Raw genomic sequence first — 6,000 nt, 5'->3', positions numbered from 1 at the left:
ATATAATTCCATCACTGAGACTCGCTGATAACAACGAGGATAACCTCGTGTATGCGACAGTTGCTATGTGTAATTTTATCTTGTAATCGGATAATTTTTCATTCGTGCAAGTACATATTTTTTTTTGCACACCTGCAATCGTTGTTGCTGCTGAAATACAAATAGTCACAGCTACTGGTGCCATCATTGTTACCGCGGATAATATTATTCCAGCTTCAGCAACAACAGCGGATATTGAATAAATAACAACGTCGATGATAACTAATCGTCGTTGATACTTTTTAATTTTTACTGTATATTGTTCAACTCGATCTTTCAACGCTGCCTGCAATTCACGCGCTTGATTGTACCTGTATGCAACGTCGATTGAGGTACTCATTATATTTTATGTAGTAACCAATTGAGGTGTTTCAGCTACAAATTCCAAACACCACCAGAAAGATGTTGCGTTTAATTTCTTATCAGCTGCTTCCAGAATAAATATTTCCTCGTTTCCGTTATTTAATATAACAGATACAACCCCGGAAAACTTATCAGTTGAATGACGCTATGGATACGTTGTAAATATTTCAAATTTTGCAGCACTAAACACAGACAGCCTGTACACGCCAGTGACTGTTGCGGTATATCTAATGGTTTTATTTTGCTGAGACCATGTTACGAATCCCGATGATACCGTGTATACGATGTTGGTAATATGCCCGGGAGTTATTCCGGCTGGGATTTTAATCAGACTGGTTTTATTAACGATCTCAGGAATTTCCGCTACGATGTTTCGCTGTGTTTGTTTGATCGTGTCGATGTTCGTCTTGACATCAACGAGTTTGATGTCAACGACCAACGGAGTGCCGAAGAATTCCTCTGCGGTTTCATTAATTTTTCTAAACTTTCTACGGAGATTTGTAAACACGTTTATGTGAACGTCATACTCGGCCCGCAACGTGGCTAATTTACCATCTACGGTGTTGTAGTTGACGTCAACGTATTTTTTTGTTGCTGCGTCTTCGTCGGATGTTGGATCTCTTAAAACTACTATCTTATTTCCGTTCATGCTAAGTTCACCTGTCATTGTGTCACCGGTATTTTTCACGCGATTAGCAACACCTGCTGTAATTTGATTTCTGATGGTTGTAAACGATATACTTGAATCCCTAATTCTGCCGCTGTCAGTAAACACGGGTATATTATCCGTAACTGCACCAAGTACTCGTCGAATTATATCATTCCATTTGATATTGCTCGTTTTTAGTTTACCATATCGATCCTGAAAAATAACAAACTCATCTGGGTCAACTCCAGCCAGGTTCATAATATCAGCGAGGTCATCCTTAGTCGCGTACTTCGACAGATCAATGTCATCGGACTTTTTCTTAACGCGTGAAGAAGATCTTCCGTAAATATCAACCATTATATAAGATCTAAAGATCTGTTTAAAACGCTTTACGCGCAACAAAGCGGTTGTTTGTATAATCATTCACGACTTTATGTGGCGGTTTGGATGATTTTGATATAGCGTTAAGTACATTAATTACTTCACGGCCGCATATTGGCGGATCTGTCATTGTTTGTGTGGGTAGCGTTGAATACCAAACTCTGGAACCAGAGATTCTTGCGTGGAGTGGTGCAACATACTTGATAAATTCAACAGGTGGAGCTAACCCGTATGAATCAAAATAAATGATTCCACGTGGATCAACCGCGTATGATACCAAGTGAGTACCGGGTCCTGAATTCGAGTCGAGATTAATAATACCTGTCTCGAGTTTGTTTGGTTGTTTTGGTAATTGATCTTGCATGAAAACACCTCTGAAATTTTTTATTTTTAATCGTTTATCAGCATTAAGTAAATCAAAATTTGATGTTGAAGCATCTAACGTGGAAGCCTTAGACCTCTCCCCCAACGAGATCCTGGCAATCTTAAGCCGCGTCCCTTTTTTGTATCCCTTTCCTGTTGCTTTCTTTAGAGCCATTCCGGCAGCTGTTCCAACAGCACCTAATGCGGCTGCTTTTGCTACGGCTGGAGCGGCAGCAGCTATTAACGCTGGAATAGCCGCGAGAAGTGGAAAAATACCGCCTGTTTTAATTGAATCTTTAACCGTACCCGCAGAGAGATGAGTTTGACGCCTGTTTTTGATTGTTTAGCGTCGTTGAAATGTTTAAGCTGGCGTTCTGATAATGATAGTTTATTTTGACCACCCGTGATCTGATCTCGCTTTAGTGATATTTTCATTCCGCAGTTTTTTGCTGAATTTGATTGAAGGTTTTTAATCTGACCAGGAGTCAGACTGACACTAACGTGATGATATGGCATTTTATGATAAATACTTGGCACGCTCCAAATGGTGATTAAAGATTTTCCACTGGTGCATCAATGACTCTCATTCGACCACTACCACCTTCAAGTAACATGGCTTTATCGCTGAGTATAACCGCGATTGCTCTGTAGGTGCCGCGAACAAGTGGTGGACCAGCTATATCAGGAGAAGGGTTAGTAACACGAGCTCGAAAGTGTATATCAACGACAGATTGTTTGGATAAATCAAGATGTCCCAGTGAAAAATAATAAATCTGATACAGTTTTGTAAAATCTAACTGTGATATTTGCAGCCCAGTATCCACGTTTTGATCACGTCCCATAAATGACATTAAACGATGATATACACGCGCTACCTGATTTTGATCAAAATTTAACAATATATCCTCAGCCGGTTCTTGCTGTCCATTTATCCGCAAGGAAACTTCATTAACTCCAAGTTTGTCAAATATCATACGTGAATGTTCCTGATTATTCGTCCGATCATTATTTTGCAGCGCAATAAAAATATGTCGCGGCGCAGAAACACCTTGCTGTGATGCTATATTCCATGTGAATAAACCATTAACATTACTTTGAACAGCATCTGTGGTTACTGTTAACCATGATAGCAATGATTTACCGCCTTGATCTATGAAAGAAAGTAATTTTTGTTCTTCAACAATAGATGGAATCATTACTGGCATCCACAATGAAAGTTTTGATATATTTACTTTACCATCAGCAACACCAGCACCTCGCCAGATTGCATCATTATCATCACCTTTTCTTACGAGCACAACTGTGTGTTTAGCTCCAAAGATGACCTTTCTAACATTTCTGCAAAATCCAAAGATGTGAGACAATGGAATTGCACATGAGAAATTTATATTATCTCCTGACAACGCTGCCTGGCGTGTTGCAAATCCTAGGTTGTAAGTCGCGCTATCACCTCGTACAATATCAAAATCAGCACCTGGTCTGACTGCGTATTCAGGACCATCATCAACTGGCTGTGGATTAACTGCAGTATTTTGTGGTGTTCGTATTTTAGCATACCTGATGTGATCAGCGTTGTCGGTAATATCCTTGGCAAACATCATTGTTGGACCGGCTGATCTTGTGTAATCATCAGAATATCTCGCTAGACCAATTATTGTTGTAGCAACATCGACATCCTTCTGAATTGATTCAATATTTTTTCCATCAATGATGTATGTGGCGCTATCAAACAGTGCCATAATCCCGTTGTTGACAAAACCAACACGCAAATTGGCACCATATGGAGTATTAGCTACAACATTCGTTATAAGTCTACCTTCTACTTCAATAAACGCTTCAGCGGGTAAAAAATATCTACTTGTATCATGAACCTGTAATTCGATTCTCCCCCGCTGATTTGGTTGTCTTGCGTCATAGGAATAAAATTGATAATCACGTACAGATTCATCTTTGAGGACCGGTACATCCATATCAAATGCTGGGTCGGACATGCGTTTAAACATTTTAATGTAATTATCATTTTCCCAAATGGTGATCTAAAATTATCATCGTCGACGAAGACCGCTTCCTGCTATTAAATTTGCTGTTATATTTCTTTCTGCTTCTTCAGATAATTCCGCTAGTTTTTGATTTGCAGCCTGATTTATTATTTTACTGACATTTGCTGGCATAACCTCAGTACTTGGTAATTTTACTGGTTGTTGTTTTCGTCTTATTAATCGTGCTAGTCTATCTTTGATCGCCGAGAACGCCTTACCAGCAACATTGACAATTGCACCAGGAGCTTTTTCACGAACAGCCTCAATAGCCTTCATCCTTAACTGTTTTGCAATCGGTATTGCTTTTGGAGCCATCCTTCCAAATAGACCCTGAACAACATCACCAAGTCCATCTCCGTAAATTACTTTGTAATTTGGCAGTCGTGAGTTTACTACCCTGACCATGATCGGTCCACATTGAGCAGTGTGTATAATCATTTTTATATACTGATTAATTAATTGTTTAGTCGCTGTGATAATCATCAGCAATTTCATCAATAAGGGAACGATAAATGCTGCGATCCATAATACCACCTTGAAATAATCTTCGACAAATATCAGATATTTCATTAACAATTTCTGTTGTGTTATTTCCGGCACGTTTTCCCCCTATGAGAACTTTTAACTGTGACACGTCATTGAGGATATTGTCAGGACTTAAACCAGATCCTGTTTTAGGTCCATCTTGAGGTGTTTTAAATACTGGTGGTTGCATTACCGGAGAAAATGATTCAGTGGTGGCCGGGTGTGTGCCAAATGAATCACTTCGAAATCCACGTGGTGAATCTACCGGTGTAAATGTCATCACCGGCGCAGAAATTATTTTACGTTGTGAGGGTGGAGGAAGTTCCTGCTGGGAGAGTTGTTGTTGTTCTAGTTGTTCCAGTCTCTCTCTATAAAGTCTTTTTACTTCTCTACCAAGACTTTCGTAGTCTGGACCTCTAGCTTGTTTTTTGTTGTAATATACGCGATATATCCATCTAATAAAATTATCATCATTTACTTTTTCATGACGGGGTCTTAAAATACCAGATTTATTAAATATACCAGATAATATTGCTTTGGGTAATTTTTCTCTTTCAGTATTTCTAATATCTTCAACAACTCCTTCGTTAAATCTTGCAATCAATTCTACGTTTCCTTCTACTGGTTTGGGTTTAGATGCATGTTCTTTTCTCACGTCGGCGACTTCAGTACGAAGTTTTCCAATATCTTCATCGACAGGTGGAGGTTAAGCTGCAGCTATGTCAGTTGGAAGGTCTCGTAAAATCCTTTTTGTTTTTTTAGTTCTCGCTGCTATTTTTTCAGTTTGCGCTGCAGTTTGTTCTAATACTGGAAAAATACCCTTTTTTCTCTTCTCATCTTCCTCCTCAATATCTCCCCATAAAGTTTTTTCAACAGCCGCTGAAGCTTTTTCAGTAGCTGCAGTGACGGGTTTAAATAGTTTTTCAATGTCTTCTTCGTACTCAACTTGTGCTTCCTGCTGCGCTTGTAGTTTTTTCTGAACGAATCTCTAACAGGAAGAAATTTTTTGAATGCTTCTAATCGTTCTCGAGCTATCCTGGCAGTATGAGATTCCGGATGTACCATTTTATTATAACATAATGATTTAATTATAGCAGCAGAGGGGCGCATGACCTCAAGTTGGTTCATTTTTTTTTTTTTTTGTAATCTCGCGAGTTTTCTAATTAACCGAAGTTCTCAAGCAAATGTTCAGCTCGAAATATTTTTAGTTAGAAGCCTTATTTCGGTTTTTGTACGCTCCCAAAGTCGGTCTGTTCGCCCCCTCTGCTGCTAGGCTAGATCGTGATTTAGTACGCATGCTCTTACCTGATGTGAAAATGAAATCCATATTAGAATTGTCATCACGCCTGCTTTTCAGTGCAGTTAGGTTTCGGGTGAATTGGATCGTTGAATGTAGTGAATCTCTCTGAAATAAGTATAGAGGTCATACTGCGCGCGCACATGTACATGCATAGTCACTGATCTGTAAGAAAACGGGTTGTTCTCGCTAGGCGATAAGAGTCGATCACCCTTGGGAATGCACCCGAGATGTACTTGCGTGTGCAAAAAGTATAAAGTCATGCGAGGGAGGGAGAAGAAGACGTGAACCCAGAGCAGTAATAGAATCTCAAACCCGCATTATCCTGCTACTCGCGCTTAACA

This window comes from Sinohyriopsis cumingii, chromosome 6 (assembly GCF_028554795.1).
Source record: "Sinohyriopsis cumingii isolate HCF-2022 chromosome 6, ASM2855479v2, whole genome shotgun sequence".
NCBI classification, from domain to species: Eukaryota; Metazoa; Mollusca; class Bivalvia; order Unionida; family Unionidae; genus Sinohyriopsis; species Sinohyriopsis cumingii.
Note: the sequence above shows the minus strand (reverse complement) of the source record.